Genomic DNA, 20,553 nt, shown 5'->3' with positions numbered 1-20,553 from the left:
CCTCTGCGGCAGACGGATGCTCTCGTGTCCTCTGCGGCAGACGGATGCTCTCGTGTCCCTCTGCGGCAGACGGATGCTCTCGTGTCCCTCTGCGGCAGACGGATGCTCTCGTGTCCCTCTGCGGCAGACGGATGCTCTCGTGTCCCTCTGCGGCAGACGGATGCTCTCGTGTCCCTCTGCGGCAGACGGATGCTCTCTTGTCCCTCTGCGGCAGACGGATGCTCTCTTGTCCCTCTGCGGCAGACGGATGCTCTCTTGTCCCTCTGCGGCAGACGGATGCTCTCTTGTCCCTCTGCGGCAGACGGATGCTCTCTTGTCCCTCTGCGGAAGACGGATGCTCTCTTGTCCCTCTGCGGCAGACGGATGCTCTCTTGTCCCTCTGCGGCAGACATGTTGAACAATATGTAGTGCTGAACGATTAGTACTTTTTGAGGTCTGTTCGGTTTCAGTTCAATTATTAAAAAATAATCAGTTTTCATTTCGATTATATATTTTTTTACATTAAATACATTATGAATCAATGATCAATGACATTAAAATTATTTTAGATTTTTAACAGAAAATCCAAATCCAGTCTCTGTCTGGTCCACATTGGGTAGACATCAACAGAAAAATAGGAAATTATTATGAAATATTTAAATATTTCAGTTTTTATTTGATGACTTTATTATTTTTCATTCCTTAAAGTCATCTAATCTCTGCTCCGGCATTAGCAGCCAGACAACATTCTCTGTGCTTCCCACACTGTACTGTCTTAGTCAGAGCTGTTTGACACGCTGCAGAGCTGTCTGACAAAATAACTAAACGACTTCTTTTAATAAGATAAGGCACACTTTCACAAACTGTCTCTATCTCTCTCTCTCGTTGTTGTGTTGTGTACATTGCTCTGTCATGCGGTCTATGCGGTCTGTGTGTATCTAACCTAAAGTAAAAGTGTATCCATCTCCATCCTATACGGAAAAAAACAGGTGCGATGGATCATGGTCATTGTAGTTAATTCCCACATGTCTGCGTCGAACAAAGTTCAATATTTGCTTAATAATGATGAAAACTACAACTCCATTTAGCCCAACGTCCCACACAGTTCTTGACTTGATTTATCTTTTAAGTGGGAGAACTTGCACAATTGGTGGCTGACTAAATACTTTTTTGCCCCACTGTACTTTACCATACCTCCTCGAGCCTTATTGCTTAAATGTATCACGGCTAAATTGTGACTGACTGACTGATCTACAAATAATGAGTGTTATTTATGATGCAAGGTTATTTGTAGATCAGTCATTTTTATGCGCTCGAACACCGCCAATGATAGGCTATGGCACAAAAAAAACTAAAAACTAAATGGAATTCAAGTAGTGGAGGCTCCTCAGATGAGGAAGGGGAGGACCATCCTCCTCCGTGAATTTCAAATATTTCAAAAGTTATCCCTTTTACATAAAACTACACTAAATTTATTGACTAAATAATTGACTAAAACACACTGTTTTGCAATGAAGGTCTATAGTATCCTCAACAGTACTCTGTTGGGTTGCGCCAAGGTGTAGCCGGAGGACAGTTAGCTTCTGTCCTCCTCTGGGTACATTGACTTCAATACCAGACCTAAGAGGCTAATGGTTCTCACCCCCTTCCATAGACTTACACAGTAATTATGACAACTTCCGGAGGACATCCTCCAACCTATCAGAGCTCTTGCAGCATGAACTGACATGTTGTCCATTCAATTAAAGGGTCACATAATTAATCTAGTACTGAAAGCATAAGCTATAGCTAGCACTGCACTGCAGAAAATGTGGTGAACAGCTGTTTCAAAGAGAGAGAAAGACAATAGTTGAACTATTTAAAAAAAAAAAAAAAAAAAAAAAAAAAAAAAATTATTCCTAAAAAAAGAGATGAAGAGTTTTTTTTTTTCAGTTTCAAATGCACATAACTAGTTGAGCCTACTCAAAAACCCTGCTCAAACTGAGGGATGCTATGTTAGCTAGCTGGCTATGACTATCCAACACAACACTATAACTCTTCCATGTCAAGGTAAGCTTTTGGTTTTACAAATATATTGCCACCGGGGCACGCTTACTGACTGTACACTGTACCGTTACTGCATGATCGTAGAGGGTTTACTAATGTGATAGTTCTATTAGCAATGTTGACTATGATGTCACTTTAGTTAAAACCTCTTACAGCCCCCCTACTTTTTTCAATTTCCGCCTGAAGACATACCCAAATCTAACTGCCTGTAGCTCAGGCTCAGAACCAAGGATATACATATTCTTGATTTCATTTGAAAGAAAACACTCTGAAGTTTGTGTAAATGTGAATTGAATGTAGGAAAATGTAACACAATATATCTGGTTTAGATAATACAATGAAAAAACCATACGTTTTTTCATTTTATTGTTGTATCATCATCTTTAAAATGAACAAGACAAAACAAACATTCAGATAGGCTGATGGGGACAATTTCAGTGAAAAACATAAGAGGGCAACAGTACTTGTGCAAAGTTTCAGAATGACAACTTCCAAAATGAGTGTGCTACATGACATTTATCATGAAGTCACCCAGGTGTCCCACACAAGTAGCCCAAATGTACCCAAGTGGCCAAATTGGTGAGGTTATACATTTTGAATGGAATAACTATATACAAGATACCAAAATGGTATTCAAACACCCCCCCCCCCCCCCCCCCAAAAAAAAAACATGAAAAAAAATATATACATTTACAAAATAACACTTTCAATATTTGGAAGACCCTCAGTCCTCTACACAATATTGTGCTGCTGATGCCAGGTGCCAAAGCAGTCTCTTTCTGCAGTAAAGCAGAGGGTCACCAATCATATGGTGCAGGTGATGGGGGACTTAATTTTGCAAAGAACACAGCGACGCCTCCATGCTGTGCCCTTTTGGCCCCGAGGCACATCCATACCTGCAGAAATAAATTTGGGCAGATGAACACCACTTGTGGCAGGAGCTGGATGAACCAGCTTCAGTGGGGGATGGACACCTTGGCCCTTGGGGCTGCCATTCTGAGTCAGTGTCACTGTGAAAGAAAATGTTCGGTTAGAATAGTTTCACATATGAGCCCTGTATCAACAGGTATAATAAACAGATACTGTATATATAGAGTACAGGGAACATAAGGTTGAATATATTATTATAGACCTGCTAGATTTACTGTCTCATTTATATTATGACGGACCAGCTAGATCTACTGTCTATTGTATATTATGACATTTCAGCTAGATCTACTGTCTCTATTATATTATGACAGACCAGCCAGATCTACTGTCTTTATTATACACTGCTCAAAAAAATAAAGGAAACACTTAAACAATACAATGTAACTCCAAGTCAATCACACATCTGTGAAATCACTGTCCACTTAGGAAACGACACTGATTGACAATAAATTTCACATACAGTTGTGCAAATGGAATAGACAACAGGTGGAAATTATAGGCTATTAAGCAAGACACCCCCAATAAAGGAGTGGTTCTGCAGGTGGTGACCACAGACCACTTCTCAGTTTCTATGCTTCCTGGCTGATGTTTTGGTCACTTTTGAATGCTGGCGGTGCTTTCACTCTAGTGGTAGCATGAGACGGAGTCTACAACCCACACAAGTGGCTCAGGTAGTGCAGCTCATCCAGGATGGCACACCAATGCGAGCTGTGGCAAGAAGGTTTGCTGTGTCTGTCAGCGTAGTGTCCAGAGCATGGAAGTGCTACCAGGAGACAGGCCAGTACATCAGGAGACGTGGAGGAGGCCGTAGGAGGGCAACAACCCAGCAGCAGGACAGCAAAATGACCTCCAGCAGGCCACAAATGTGCATGTGTCTGCTCAAACGGTCAGAAACAGACTCCATGAGGGTGGTATGAGGACCCGACGTCCACAGGTGGGGGTTGTGCTTACAGCCCAACACTGTGCAGGACGTTTGGCATTTGCCAGAGAACACCAAGATTGGCAAATTCGCCACTGGCGCCCTGTGCTCTTCACAGATGAAAGCAGGTTCACACTGAGCACATGTGACAGACGTGACAGAGTCTGGAGACGCCGTGGAGAACGTTCTGCTGCCTGCAACATCCTCCAGCATGACTGGTTTGGCGGTGGGTCAGTCATGGTGTGGGGTGGCATTTCTTTGGGGGGGGCCGCACAGTCCTCCATGTGCTCGCCAGAGGTAGCCTGACTGCCATTAGGTACCGAGATGAGATCCTCAGACCCCTTGTGAGACCATATGCTGGTGCGGTTGGCCCTGGGTTCCTCCTAATGCAAGACAATGCTAGATCTCATGTGGCTGGAGTGTGGCAGCAGTTCCTGCAAGAGGAAGGCATTGATGCTATGGACTGGCCCACCCGTTCCCCAGACCTGAATCCAATTGAGCACATCTGGGACATCATGTCTCGCTCCATCCACCAACGCCGCGTTGCACCACAGACTGTCCAGGAGTTGGCGGATGCTTTAGTCCAGGTCTGGGAGGAGATCCCTCAGGAGACCATCCGGAGCATGCCCAGGCACGTGGAGGCCACACACTACTGAGCCGCATTTTGACTTGTTTTAAGGACATTACATCAAAGTTGGATCAGCCTGTAGTGTGGTTTTCCACTTTAATTTTGAGTGTGACTCCAAATCCAGACCTCCATGGGTTGGTAAATTTGATTTCCATTGATACATTTTGTGTGATTTTATTGTCAGCACATTCAACTATGTAAAGAAAAAAGTATTTAATAAGAATATTTCATTCATTCAGATCTAGGATGTGTTATTTTAGTGTTCCCTTAATTTTTTTTAGCAGTATATTACAACAGACCAGCTGTATCTACTGTCTCCATTTCACTTTGGCCATTGTTGTGGGCCTGCCCTCCCCTCAACAGCCTCAAATAGGCTATTTCATTTCACAAATAATATTTTATATTATTAATTTCAAACAAAGGCATTTGCATGAGAAAAACTTACCAGTCCAAAACGATGTCCTCTCCGTTCAAAAAATATTCCTCCATTTGGGATTCGCTAAATGAATCGTCCTCCAACAATCTCTCTCATTTTCCCGATCAATTTCTTCTAAAATTGTGTGTACATCTGTATATCTAGACTTAGATTTAGCTTTCCCTGACTTAGTCGCCATACTGATTTAATATATGAACAGCTTAATATGCGCTTTATCAAAACAATGCTGTGCGCAACATGCGTTGCTCCTTCCGGTATGAATCGTCAATGGCGACTGAACCTCTACGCCGGAGTTTACTACATGGGTTGGTCTTCCAACACATAAACATTACATATTGCGTTTACCTCAGCTCATTGGCTATCTACCCAGCTAGATTTCAAGACGATCAGTGGTCATTGGGTTAAAATACAGTCAATCAACAAAACAGCGGTCATATCATTGGTGCACAATGATGTCATTACTTGTTGTCTTCAAATCGGTTTCTTTCAGTCAATACATCCCGCGAAATGACCCATCAGGTTTGGTTGTGTTACAAACAAACCAGTTGATTGCAATGAAACCAAACATGACTGGAAAAGTCACGTTTCGTGTGTGTATTTACATCGAATGTGTCGTCGAAAATGGAATGAGACGGAATTCACGACACAAGCGGTTCACAAAATGTTTCGTGTTAGGCTATAAAAATGGATTTGATCAAACAAAAGACCATTCATTGTGTAACAATGAGCATTGAGATTGCAAACAGATGAAGATCGTCAAAGGTAAACAATTTATTTTATTGCAGTTTGTGATTTTGTTACGCCTGTGCTGGTTGAAATGGTTGTTTTTTATGGGGCTCTATCCTCAGTTAATCGCATCGTATTCTTTCGCAGTAAATCCTTTTTTAAATCTGACAATCTGCCAATTCTGTTTAAAAACTTTTCTTAAAAGGGAGCAAACGGAACAAAACGGAGATAAACACACCTGAATTTGTCCAGTAGAAACTCTTGTTTGCAACTGTTTGTCACGACTTCTACCGAAGGTGGCTCCTCTCGCTGTTCGGGCGGCGCTCAGCGGTCGTCGTCGCCGGTCTACTAGCTGCCACCGATCCTTTTTCCTTTTCTTTTGGTTATGTCTGTTTTGTGTTTCACCTGGTTTCATTTTGGTTAATTGGGGGGTATTTATCTCGACATTTCCTTTGGGTTTTTGTGCGGGATTGTTTTCGTTTGACTGTCAGTGAGTTTTGGGTTGCGTTTTCTTTAGTTCATTTTTAACAGGTGGTTTTTCCCTGGACTGTGTCTGAGTGGGGTTTTGTGGTTACTGTTGTAGTCCGGTGTCCTGTTATTGTGAGCTTGTTTAATAATACGCCCTTTTCCTTCGGAACTTGTTTCTCCTGCGCCTGACTCCACACCCTGACTCCTTGGGGAGATCTGACAGATCCTGCTGCTGAAGGGGGGCCTGTGCGTTTGCAGTGGTCGGCAGAGGCGGACAGGGCTTTCCGTCGTTTGAAGGCGCTGTTCACCGATATGCCAGTGTTGGCGCATCCGGACCCTTCTTTGACGTTCATTGTGGAGGTGGACGCATCCGAGGCTGGGATTGGAGCCGTGCTCTCACAGCGCTCGGGTACGCCACCGAAGCTCCGTCCCTGTGCTTTTTTTTCCGAAGAATTTTGGGCCGGTGGAGCAAAACTATGATGTGGGGGAACAGGGAGTTGTTGGCTGTGGTTAAGGCCCTGAAGGTGTGGAGACACTGGCTCGAGGGGGCTAAGCACCCTTTCCTCATCTGGACTGACCACCGTAATCTGGAGTATATCCAAGCAGCTAGGAGACTGAATCCTCGTCAGGCAAGGTGGGCCATGTATTTCACCAGATTTCGATTTACGATCTCATATAGACCAGGTTGCCTCAACACTAAGGCCGACGCGCTGTCCCGTCTCTACGACACCGAGGACCGGTCCATCGATCCTACTCCCATCATTCCGGCTGCTAGGCTGGTGGCACCGGTAGTATGGGAGGTGGACGCGGACATCGAGCGGGTGCTAAGGAACGAACCTGCGCCTCCACAGTGCCCGGCGGGTCGTAGGTACGTGCCGCTCGCTGTTCGTGATAAATTGATTCGGTGGGCTCATAGTCTACCCTCGTCGGGTCACCCGGGTATTTCGAGGACAGTGCGAGGTCTTACGGGGAAGTACTGGTGGCCCACCTTAGTTAAGGACATGCGATTCTATGTCTCCTCCTGTTCGGTGTGCGCCCAGAGTAAGGCTCCTAGGCACTTGCCACGAGGGAAGTTACAACCCCTCCCCGTTCTACAACAGCCGTGGTCCCATCTATCGGTGGACTTTCTCACTGATCTTCCCCCGTCTCAGGGAAACACGACGATCCTGGTCGTTGTGGATCGGTTCTCTAAGTCCTGCCATCTTATCCCGTTGCCCGGTCTCTCTACGGCCCTACAGACTGCGGAGGCTCTGTTCACCCATGTCTTCCGGCACTACGGGGTGCCCGAGAACATCATTTCTGATCGGGGTCCCCAGTTTACATCACGCGTGTGGAAGGCGTTTATGGAACGTCTGGGGGTCTCGGTCAGCCTGACCTCGGGGTTACACCCGGAGAGTAATGGGCAGGTGGAGAGAGTGAATCAGGATGTGGGTAGGTTTCTGCGGTCGTATTGCCAGGACCGGCCGGGGGAGTGGGCGAGATACGTCCCCTGGGCTGAAATGGCCCAGAACTCACTAAGCCACTCCTCTACCAACATGTCACCGTTTCAGTGCATGTTGAGGTACCAGCCGGTCCTGGCACCATGGCATCAGAGCCAGACCGAGGCTCCTGCGGTGGAGGAGTGGGTGCAGCGCTCTAAGGAGACCTGGAGGGCCATCCAGGAGTCATTACTTCAGGCGAGTGGATGGCAGAAGAGGAGTGCTGACCGTCACCGCAGTGAGGCCCCTGTGTTTGCCCCGGGGGACAGGGTTTGGCTCTCGACCCGAAACTTGCCCCTCCGCCTGCCTGCTGGGTATGCAGTGTGTCAATGTCCTGAGGAGAATAAATGAGGTGTGTTATCGATTATTACTTCCTTCGTATTATCCCCGGCGTACACGATACGGGCCATTCTGGACTCGAGACGCCGGAGGGGACTGGGAGGGGTACGGGCCGGAGGAGAGGTACTGGGTCCCGGTGGGGGACATATCTATGCTGAGGGAGTTCCATCGCCTCCATCCGGATCGCCCTGCGCCTCGCCCCCCCGGGTTGTCCCCGAGGCCAGTATCGGCACGCAGCGGGAGCCGCGCGGGGGGGTACTGTCACGAATATCACCGAAGGGGGCTCCCCTTCCCGTTCGGGTGGCGGTCGTCGTCGCCGGTCTACTAGCTGCCACCGATCCCTCTTTTCCCTTTTCGTTTGGTTTTGTCTTATTGTTTTCACCTGTTCCTTGTTGGGATTATTTAAATTCAGTTAGCCCGCCTGTGTTTGTGCGGGCTTGTTACTGTCTATGTAAGAGGTGTACTCGCTGTCCGGTATTACCAGTTGTACTTGGGTTTGGTATGTTATGCCTGTGTTCGGTGTCACCCATTGTACGTGTTCCTGTTTTGGACATTAAAGCGTTCTTTCCCAGATACTTCTGCTCTCTGCGCCTGACTCCACACCCATCCTCTTCGCTCGTTACAATGTATGTATGTACAGAACCAGTCAAAAGTTTGGACATACCTACTCATTCAGGGTTTTTCGTTATATATAATATTTTCTACATTGTAGAATAATAGTGAAGACATCAAAACTATGAAATAACATGGAATCATGTAGTAACCAAAAAAGTGTTAAACAAATCAAAATATATTTTATATTTGTGATTCTTCAAAGTAGAAACCATTTGCCTTGATGACAGCTTTGCACACCTTTGGCATTCTCTCAACCAGCTTTATGAGGTAGTCACCTGGAATGCATTTCAATTAAAAGGTGTGCCTTCTTCAAAGTTAATTTGTGGAATCTCTTTCCTTCTTAATGCGTTTGAACCAATTAGTTGTTTCAAGGTAGGGGTGGTATACAGAAGATTGCCCTATTTGGTAAAAGACCAAGTCCATATTGCAGCAAGAACAGCTCAAATAAGCAAAGAGAAACGACAGTCCATCATTTTAAGAAATTAAGTTCAGTCAATACAGAAAATGTCAAGAACTTTTAAAGTTTCTTCAAGTGCAGTTGCAAAAAACATCAAGCCGTAGGATGAATCTGACTCTCATGAGGACCACCACAGGAAAGGAAGTTACCTCTGCTGCAGAGGATAAGGTCATTATAGTTACCAGCCTCAGAAATTGCACATCTCAACATCAACTCTTCAGAGGAGACTGTGTGAATCAGACCTTCATGGTCGAATTGCTGCAAAGAAACCACTACTAAAGGACACCAATAATAAGAAGAGACTTGCTTGGGCCAAGAAACACAGGCACTAACCATTAAGACCGGTGGAAATTTGTCATTTGGTCTGGAGTCCAAATTTGAGATTTTTGGTTCCAATCGTCGTGTCTTTATGAGACGCGGTGTGGGTGAATGGATGATCTCCGCATGTGTATTTCCCACCATAAAGCATGGAGGAGGAGGTGTTATGGTGTGGTGGTGCTTTGCTGGTGACACTGTCTGTGATTTATTTAGAATTCAAGGCACACTGAAACCAGCATGGCTACTACAGCATTCTGCAGTGATACGCCATCCCATCTGGTTTGGGCTTAGTGGGACTATAATTTGTTTTTCAACAGGACAATGACCCAACACACCTCCAGGCTGTTTAAGGGCTATTTTACCAAGAAGGAGAGTGATTGAGTGCTGCATCACATGACCTGGCCTCCACAACCCCCTGACCTCAACCAAATTTAGGTGGTTTGGGATGAGTCAGACCGCAGAGTGAAGGAAAATCAGCAAACAAGTGCTCAGCATATGTGGGAACTGCTTCAAGACTGTTGGAAAATCATTCCAAGTGAAGCTGGTTGAGAGAATGCCAAGAGTGTGCAAAGCTATCATCAAGGCAAAGGGTGGCTATTTGAAGAATCGCAAATATAAAATATATTTTGATTTGTTTAACACTTTTTTGGTAACTACATGATTCCATATGTGTTATTTATAGTTTTGATGTCTTATTCTACAACGTAGAAAATAGTAAAAATAAAGAAAAACCCTTGAATGAGTAGGTGTTCTAAAATGTTTGACTGGTAGTGTATATGTATTTCCCCCAAAATATATGGGGGATTGGAAGTGATACAGACAATTACATTGATGGGAGCTCAAATCTATCTGCAATTTTAAAGCTGATCTACCCCCTAAAAAAGGTGTGCAAGGCAGTATTACATTTGTCACTGTCTGTCCATGTGTCACTGTCTATCACCTACATTTTTTATCTCACCTGTGTGCACCTACATTGTAATCTTTCATTCATAGGCTAGGTTGTAGCAACCTCATGATGGGTTTAGGGCAAATTCGAGTATCATGTAGTAGCCTAAACCTATCGCTGTTACATTGAACTGGATGAATGGAATATGAATGACAGTCATCCAATATGCTGTAATAGAAATAAGGCCATGCTCATGGGAAAAACAATCGTTCTCCCTCATCTTAAACAGCACTGACCACCACTGAATTCAAGTAATTGAACTGACATGGGTAATTAGTTGTTTAATAACACCAAAAAATAAAACAAGTTGGTTAATCGCTCAGCACTAACAATATAAATCCCAGTATCGAATCGCAATACATATAGAATTGTGAGAATAGCAATTCATATGGTATTGGCACCTAAGTATCATGATAATATCGTATCGCTAGGTCCCTGGCAATTCCCAGCCATAGTGTACACCCAAGCACACAAACTCTTATCTGGTCCCATCCTGTCTTTGAACTTATCTCAGCTTCTCATTAATCCCCAGTAAATGTTTCGCCGCAGGCTACTGTCCCTGCCCTGTTTGCACTTGTCTATCTGAAAGATGTGTGTCTGTGCGCCCTGCACGAATGGTGTAACCTTCCTAAGATGAAAGAACACTACATGGCATCACATCCATCAATCAGCATATAACAACAATAATGGGCTCCATCCCTTCATAGCGTAAGGTCAGTAGTTAATCAGTGGTATGCTATGGACTGTTGACGGTTTGATTCCATCTGATACATGGTCCTCCTGTCACCCTCGTCTATATGGCAGCCCCCCGGCACCTCTCTGATTCAGAGGGGATGGGTTAAACGCGGAAGACAGTTCAGTTGAATGCATTCAGTTGTACAACTGACTAGGTATCCCCCTTTCCTTTCCTTTACCCTCCGAATACCCTGCAGTCTTACTCTTATCAAACAAAAACACCTAGCACGATTCAGAGACTGACTGCACATATCTGAAGGGTTCTGTGTGCAGCGAGCTATGAAACATGAGGAGGGAGTCCGAGCAAATGTGCAGTTAGTCCGAACACAGGAGCCCTTGTGTGTCTTGTGACTGCCCCGACGTCCAGGAGCTATGGGCTCTGACTGTAGGGCACTGAATCTCCAAAGATTGTCACACTGGCCTGGAATGTATTTGGGAAATGTTGACTGGAGAGGTGGAATTATCTAGGCTACTGGATCTAGGAACTTCAACGTGATTCACTTCTGTTGGGTGACAGAAATCACAGGTCGTTATAGGCTGACCACACCACTTGCGAGCGTTGTAAAATAAATGTAGAAATCTATGTTATTCATTTACATTTACATTTAAGTCATTTAGCAGACGCTCTTATCCAGAGCGACTTACAAATTGGTGCGTTCACCTTAAGACATCCAGTGGAACAGCCACTTTACAATAGTGCATCTAAATCTTTTAAGGGGGTGAGAAGGATTACTTTATCCTATCCTAGGTATTCCTGAAAGAGGTGGGGTTTCAGGTGTCTCCGGAAGGTGGTGATTGACTCCGCTGTCCTGGCGTCGTGAGGGAGTTTGTTCCACCATTGGGGGGCCAGAGCAGCGAACAGTTTTGACTGGGCTGCACGGGAACTGTACTTCCTCAGTGGTAGGGAGGCGAGCAGGCCAGAGGTGGATGAACGCAGTGCCCTTGTTTGGGTGTAGGGCCTGATCAGAGCCTGGAGGTACTGAGGTGCCGTTCCCCTCACAGCTCCGTAGGCAAGCACCATGGTCTTGTAGCGGATGCGAGCTTCAACTGGAAGCCAGTGGAGAGAGCGGAGGAGCGGGGTGACGTGAGAGAACTTGGGAAGGTTGAACACCAGACGGGCTGCGGCGTTCTGGATGAGTTGTAGGGGTTTAATGGCACAGGCAGGGAGCCCAGCCAACAGCGAGTTGCAGTAATCCAGACGGGAGATGACAAGTGCCTGGATTAGGACCTGCGCTGCTTCCTGTGTGAGTTCCAGTACATTACACAGAACAGTCATTGACTGTTGAATAATAATTATTCAATTATTGCACCCACACTGCTCGCACGCGTCAATGAGTATCTATGTTGCCAAGGGCTAAAATAGAAGTCCTTTCTATTTCTGACGCAGATCGCGCTGCAAGTCCTGCCTCTCCCATCTCCTCATTGGTTTATAGAAGCAGGTACCCACGTGCCATCTCCTCATTGGTTATACCCATGTGGGTGATTGAAAGACGAATTGTGTTGCCGGTGTAGTAATAGTATGAAAGTTTAGATGCCAATCACCATATAAGTTCAAAGATGAAAAAGCCTGGAAGGAGGAGAGATGACTAGAAACGATTCGGTTGACCATTTTATGTGTGGATTAATTGCCAGAGTAGAGGACCTTGTGCATTTCAGGTAAAATAACAACTCAATGTTTATATCCCAGGACAAATTAGCTAGCAACAGCAAGCTAGCTAAATAGGACAAATTAGCTAGCAAGTGCAAGCTAACTAGCTAAATTGCCATAAATGTTTAATGCTTTTCGACCTGTTCCCAAATTAATGTAATTGGTTCAGAGTTTGTTTTGATATTTTAACCTGCGTGTTGTTTGGTGTAGGGGGACAAAATAAATGTATGCATGATGGCGCATGCGCGCAGCCGGTTTGGGTTCTGTGTTAAGCCTCCATCATACCGATAGTGAAATACAAAATGTGATGCATCATCTGGATATGTATGTAACAAAAGTTCAACATTCAACTTCTGCTAACATTTCTGTCAAGCTGTCATTCCTTACCTTCATAGTCTAAACTGAAGCAGAACTGGACATACACCAACAGAGACACTACCAGCCATGTGTCCATATTCAGGAACACGACACCCTTTAGCATCTTTGGAAAGTATAAGAACACTTCCATCGCATTCAAACTTTCCAAAGACCCGCCTACTGCTCCAGAAACGAGAGGATTTTCCTCCATCCGAATGGATCCTAATCGAATCTGGCCTGAGCCTCGGCATGCGGCCCGGGCGTCACAGCTGAGTGAAGCAACACATAGCCCCTGCAACCCATTCAAACAAATAATTAGAAAATAAAACAAAGTGACTCAGAATAGCTTACGCATTTAGGTCTAGTTGCCAGTATTGCTGGGGAAGTTGCCTACATTCCCCAACTTGAAAGAAAACAACTAAAAGCCCAACCAAATAAAAGTATCTCAAACACCTAAATGATACATCAATGCTGGACATACAGTATACACAAACACACATACACCCCACTGGGCACAGACATAATTTCAACATCCATTCGGTTGAGTTGTCAACTAACGTGAATTCAACGTGAAATCAACATTAAAAAAATGCACCAAGTCATTGGATTTAGGTGAAAAGTTGGGTGGAAAAAAAGAGGAAATTCCCTTAAGTTGGTTACATTTTGCAAATCCAATCAGTTTCCCACGTTGATTCAACATCACATTGAATTGTTTTTTTGACATGACATGGAAACAATGTTGATTCAGACAGTTTTTGCCCAGTGGGGTACGGCCTTGGCTCCCTGCCAGTTCTCTCTAGTGTTGTTAGGGGTGTCTCCACATAAAGGTGTTAAAGTGCTCCTTGTCTTCAGAAGAAACAGGAGAGTGGAGTGTGAGCCAAACAGAGCTTCTGTGCAGCCGCCTCTATAATAACAATAACACCCAACCAGGCTGAACTAGGCTGTGAAGCGCCCAATCAGCTCACAGAAGGCCACACCAGGCCAAAGCACCCATGTTATTCATGAGTGTGTGTTTGTGTGTGTGTGAGAATGTGTTTGTTTCTTCTACATGTACTGCAGAAATGGATGTTTTAGATTCCAGCAGTGGATCACGTCTTCTGCTGGCTCCAAGTGTCTTTCCAGACAATCATAGTACATTCATCCATAATTAGGGTATAATGACAGTATACTAACTCTACAGGTTAATCATACCCTATCACCTATTTTACTGTCTATATACAGTGTCTTCGGAAAGTATTCAGACCCTTTCATTTTTTCCACATTTTGTTACATTACAGCCTGTAAAGGATTAAATAAAAACATTTCCTCAGCAATCTACACACAATACCCCATAACGACAAAGCGAAAATAGATTTTTAGACATTTTTACAAACGTATTCAAAATAAAAAACAGATACCTTATTTACATAAGTATTCAGACCCTTTTCTATGAGACTCGAAATTGAGCTCAGGTCCATCCTGTTTCTACAATTGATTGGAGGCCACCTGTGGTAAATTCAATTGATTGGACATGATTTGGAAAGGCACACACCTGTCTATATAAGGTCCCACAGTTGACTGTGCATGTCAGAGCAAAAACCAAGCCACGAGGTCGAAGGAATTGTCCGTAGAGCTCAGAGACAGGATTGTGTTGAGGCACAGATCTGGGGAAGGGTACCAAAACATTTCTGCAGCATTGAAGGTAATCAAGAACACAGTGGCCTCCATCATTCTAAAATGGAAGAAGTTTTTCCAGAAGGACAACCATCTCTGCAGCACTCCACCAATCAGGCCTTTACGGAAGAGTGGTCAGACAGAAGCCACTCTTCAGTAAAAGGCACATGACTGCCCGCTTGGAGTTTGCCAAAAAGCACCTAAAGACTCTCAAGCCATGAGAAACTAAATTCTCTGTTCTGATGAAACCAAGATTGAACTCTTTGTCCTGAATGCTAAGCGTCACATCTGGAGGAAACCTGGCACCATTCCTATGGTGAAGCATATTAGTGGCAGCATCATGCAGTGAGGATGTTTTTTCAGTCGCAGGGACTGGGACAAAGTACAGAGTGATCGTTGATGAAAACCTGCTCCAGAGCGCTCAGGACCTCAGACTGGGGCGAAAGGTCACCTTCCAACAGGACAATGACCCTAAGCACACAGCCAAGACAACGCAAGAGGTGCTTCAACAAAGTACTGAGTAAACGGTCTGAATACTTATGTAAATGTGATATTTACATCTATTTATTTTTAATAAATTAGCAAACATTTCTAAAAACCTGTTTTTGCTTTGTCATTATGGGGTATTGTGTGTAGATTGATGAGGGAAAACTATTTAATCAATTTGAGAAAAAGGCTGTAACCTAACAAAATGGGGAAAAAGTCTAGGGGACTGAATACTTTCCGAAGTCACTGTATATTTATAAACTGGGTTCGAGCCCTGAATGCTAATTGGCTGACAGCCGTGTTACAACAGACCATATAGCACGGGTATGACAAAACATAACTTTTTACTGCTCTAATTACCCAGTTTATAATAGTTTATAATTAACCAGTTTATAATAGCAATAAGGCACCTCTGGGGTGTGTGATATATGGCCAATATACCATGGCTAAGGGTTGTATCCAGGCACTCTGCGTTGTGTCGTCCCTAAGAACACCCCTTAGCCGTGATATATTGGCCATATATTTAAATATCTTACTATATATATTTTACTGTATTTTATTTATTTTACTACAGTATATATTTTCCTAGATTACATCACACAGTGGATTCTTTAAAGAATACATGTTTAATCCATAACTCATGAGTCCTATGAAGTTATCTAAATTGCTCTTTATTTTATGAAAAATATTTACATATTACAATTCAGTTAATTTGTGTATGAGTACACTCAGTCAATTACCTTACGATACATTACAGCACACATACTGTGTAAATTATATGCATAGGTATTGATTAAATAAAATTGATTTTTCACAGGGACAGGCTGTATGAGTGCCTGTATTTAAAATATGGAGCAATGTTGTTTGTAAAGATGGTTTGGCAATGAACTACACATGAGATGATATTTAAGAAAGAAATATATCTAAGAAATACTATTGACATCTGCTTGGCCCTGTTTGCGTCAGGCAGGCTAAATGATAAGATGTTACCTCTAATACCTCATGATCTATGCCAAAAGTCATATACTGTATCACATTTTTCCAACAGTCAGGTCAAGGCATTCAATATTAGGTGCACAAGAACAAACTATGTATTCATGAGAATAAAAAGATACAGTTTGTGCAAAAAATGTTTTGGGGTGTGTGGGGGGGGTGGGGGTCACAACTGTGGATAAGTGACATAATAGAAAGTACAACCACACATCCACGACTCAGGTGTCTCAGGTCCAGAATCATTCCAGCTACTGTTATCAGGCAGGTTTGGGCTCGGAACCATAAAGGATTTGGAACCATTGAGGTCCAGAATGTCTCACTTCAGCTCCAGGTACTGGGGTAAGACATTATTCCAGAACTGTTGGGATTCTTGGGTACTTTTGGCCTGTTTTCCCCCTGTGGTCCTCTGTTTGGTACGGGCTGCTGGTTTGGGTTTCTCCCTCGGGGGATCTTCAATCCCTTTCCTGCTGGGGGGAGCTGCTTTAGGTGGTACGCTTTGTGAGCCTTTCTTTCTCCCTTTTGCAGATTTTATCTCTTCCTCCTCTTCTTCCTGTTCTTCCTCCTCTTCCTCTCCCTCCTCATCTTCTTCCTCCACCTCTTCTCCTTCTTTACTACCTTCCTCCTCTTCCTCTCCCTCCTCATCTTCTTCCTCCACCTCTTCTCCTTCTTTACTACCTTCCTCCTCCTCTTCTCCTTCTTTACTATCTTTCTCATCCTCTTCTTCCTCAACTTGTTCTTCTTTAATATGTTTTTCTTCCTCCTCTTCTTCTCCTTCCTCTTCATCTTCTTCCTCTCCCGTTTCCTCCACCTCCATCTCCCCTTTCTGTTCCCCTGCAGCTTCTTCTTCTAATTCACCATACATTTCTTTATTTTCTTTCCCATCTACATTCTCCTCCCCCCTTTTTCCACCCTCCTCTCCCTCTGTGTCTTTTCCACCTACTTCCTGTCTATCCTCTTCTTGTTTGTTCGCTTCCTCCTCTCTCTCTTCATCCACTTCTATTTCCTCTTTCTCATCTTCCTGTTTTTCACCATATTCCTCCTCTTCCCCTTCACCCTCTTCCTCCCTTTCTCCTTTATCTTCTTCTTCCCCCTCATCTTCTTCTTCTCCTTCCTCTTCCTCACATTTTTCATCTTCAAGTTCCTCCTCTCCACTAGCATCTTCCTCCTCTTCCTCATCATCCTCTCCTCCCTCCTCTTCCTCCTCACCCTCTTCGACTTCACCGTTCTCCTCTTCACCTTCATCCTCTTCTTCCTCACCCTCAACTGCTTCCTCTTCCTCTTCTCCTACATTGCCCTCACCTTCTCCACTTTCTGCACCATTTTCCTCATCGTCATCCTCTTCTCCCTCCTCCTCACTTACACTTGCCTCCTCCTCCTCTTCTTCACTTTCACAACCTTCCTTATCCTCTCCCTCTCCTTCCTCATCTGTTCCACTCTCTCCTTCTTCCTCTACAGACTCAGTAGCTTTACTTTCTTCACTCTCTGCTTCTTCTGCTTGTTCATATTCCTCCTCTTCTGCTGATCCCTCACTCTTGCTCTCAGCCTCACTTCCTGATTCATCACCACCCTCCTCCTTGTCCTCTTTGTTTTCATCCCCACTCTCTTCATCACTGGACTCTTCTTCACTCTTATCCTCCTCTTCCCTCTCTCCACTTGTCCCAGAACCACTCTCTCCCTCCTCATCACTCTCTTCACTTTTCTCCTCTCCCTCCTCCTCTAGGCTTGCCTCAGAATCACTCTCTTTGCTCTCCTCCCCCTCTCCTGTCCCCTCAGAATCACTCTCTTTGCTCTCCTCCCCCTCTCCTGTCCCCTCAGAATCACTCTCTTTGCTCTCCTCCCCCTCTCCTGTCCCCTCAGAATCACTCTCTTTGCTCTCCTCCCCTCTCCTGTCCCCTCAGAATCACACTCTTTGCTCTCCTCCCCTCTCCTGTCCCCTGAGAATCACTCTCTTTGCTCTCCTCCCCTCTCCTGTCCCCTCAGAATCACTCTCTTTGCTCTCCTCCCACTCTCCTGTCCCCTCAGAATCACTCTCTTTGCTCTCCTCCCCCTCTCCTGTCCCCTCAGAATCACTCTCTTTGCTCTCCTCCCCCTCTCCTGTCCCCTCAGAATCACTCTCTTTGCTCTCCTCCCACTCTCCTGTCCCCTCAGAATCACTCTCTTTGCTCTCCTGTCCCTCTCCTGTCCCCTCAGAATCACTCTCTTTGCTCTCCTCCCCTCTCCTGTCCCCTCAGAATCACTCTCTTTGCTCTCCTCCCCCTCTCCTGTCCCCTCAGAATCAGTTTCTTTGCTCTCCTCCCCTCTCCTGTCCCCTCAGAATCACTATCTTTGCTCTCCTCCCCCTCTCCTGTCCCCTGAGAATCACTCTCTTTGCTCTCCTCCCACTCTCCTGTCCCCTCAGAATCACTCTCTTTGCTCTCCTCCCCCTCTCCTGTCCCCTCAGAATCACTCTCTCCCCCTTTGCTCTCCTCCCCCTCCGCGCCCTGGCTCTCTTCACTCTTCTCTTCTCTATCCTCCTCTCCTTCTCTGCTAGCCACAGAATCACTGTCTTCTGCTTCTCCCCCATCATTCTGTCCACTGCTCTCTTCCAGACCCTTACTACTCCTGTCATCCTCTTCCTCCTCTTCTTCTTCCAGACCCTCACTACTCCCGTCATCCTCCTCTCCCTGTCTCTTTGTGAAATCTTCATGTTCATCATCCTCATCCTCTGACCTTTGACCTCTACTAGTGTTCTCATCGTCGTCAACCTCGGCCTGACCTCCCGACCTGTCACTAGCATCCTCTGTGGTGTCTGGGTTCTTCTCAGAACTCCCACTCCCTGCTTCCTGATCAGAATTCCTGAGAACACTGATGCAGATGGAGGTCCTGTTTCTTTGCGCTACTGCACTGGGATCTGATGTTGAAGAGGAGGATGCGGAAGGCTGGGTGATGGCGCTCTGTTTGGTGAACCTCTCTACCCGGCTGGACCGCCGAGGAGGGATAGAAGTGGCTGTGTCACTCTCTGACTGAAACCCCCTCATACTTGTCACCGCCTCACTCAAGACCCCCATGGCTATGCCTGCCACCCCCACGGCTGGAAGGAGAGAGGCTGCATCGCTGAGAAATCCTCCCCAGCCAGGCTCCCCCTCCTGGGATTCACCAATGGTATCTTCCCCTGGGACCGCCACTCTATCTTTGACCTGTGAGACAGCCAGTGGCTCTCTAAGCTCAGACTTCGCTGACTTCTTATCCCAAGCATTTTGAGGCATTGCATCTGATAATGACAGTGATGCAGATGGTGATTTGGCCTTTGAGGTAGGTTCTACTAAGATTGGTTGGCTGGAAACCTCTGTTGGCTTGCTTTTCACTTTCACCGGGGTTCCATTCAACTCAGTCAATTTAGCTTTAACCTCTTCAGGTTCAGGCACATGTTTTGTTTTGGTGGATGCACTTTTTGTTTTTGTGACTTTGCCTTTATCTTTAACTGCCATTTTCTTCCCCTCTGTTGTCCCTGACTCTTTGAGAGTAATAGACTCTCCAGTCTTTTGTTCATTCTCCTCTTTTGCCTTCCTTTGTCCCTTTATTGGAGTGCAGGTACCTTCAGATGTTTTGTTCTTATCTACTACCTCCTGAGGAATCCTCTTTACAATCAAAGGAGTGCTTTCAGCCACAGTTTTACTTGGAATTGGCTCCTTTTCCACAGGTTTACCCTTAACTTTGACTGTAGAGGATTTGTCCTCTTGAATGTTACTTTTCACAGGGGTGGATTTGGCCTCTTGAATGTTACTTTTCACAGGGGTGGATTTGGCCTCTTGAATGTTACTTTTCACAGAGGTGGATTTGGCCTCTTGAATGTTACTTTTCACAGAGGTGGATTTGACCTCTTGAATGTTACTTTTCACAGAGGTGGATTTGGCCTCTTGAATGTTACTTTTCACAGGGGTGGATTTGACCTCTTGAATGTTACTTTTCACAGGGGTGGATTTGACCTCTTGAATGTTACTTTTCACAGAGGTGGATTTGACCTCTTGAATGTTACTTTTCACAGAGGTGGATTTGGCCTCTTGAATGTTACTTTTCACAGAGGTGGATTTGACCTCTTGAATGTTACTTTTCACAGGGGTGGATTTGACCTCTTGAATGTTACTTTTCACAGGGGTGGATTTGGCCTCTTGAATGTTACTTTTCACAGAGGTGGATTTGGCCTCTTGAATGTTACTTTTCACAGAGGTGGATTTGGCCTCTAATTGTTCACCTTTAACTTTGACTGGAGCGGACTTGACCCCTTGAAGTGGTTTATTTTGAACTTCAATAGTTTTAGTATCTTCCTCTGCAATTTTTGATTTCTTGTCTTTGGACTCCAAACTTTTCGTTTTGATGGGAATGCTGGTCGCCTCGGCCTCCTTACTTCTGATCTTTA

Source organism: Oncorhynchus nerka, linkage group LG3 (assembly GCF_034236695.1).
Source record: "Oncorhynchus nerka isolate Pitt River linkage group LG3, Oner_Uvic_2.0, whole genome shotgun sequence".
In the NCBI taxonomy this organism is placed as follows: Eukaryota; Metazoa; Chordata; class Actinopteri; order Salmoniformes; family Salmonidae; genus Oncorhynchus; species Oncorhynchus nerka.
This window is presented reverse-complemented; position numbering follows the sequence as displayed.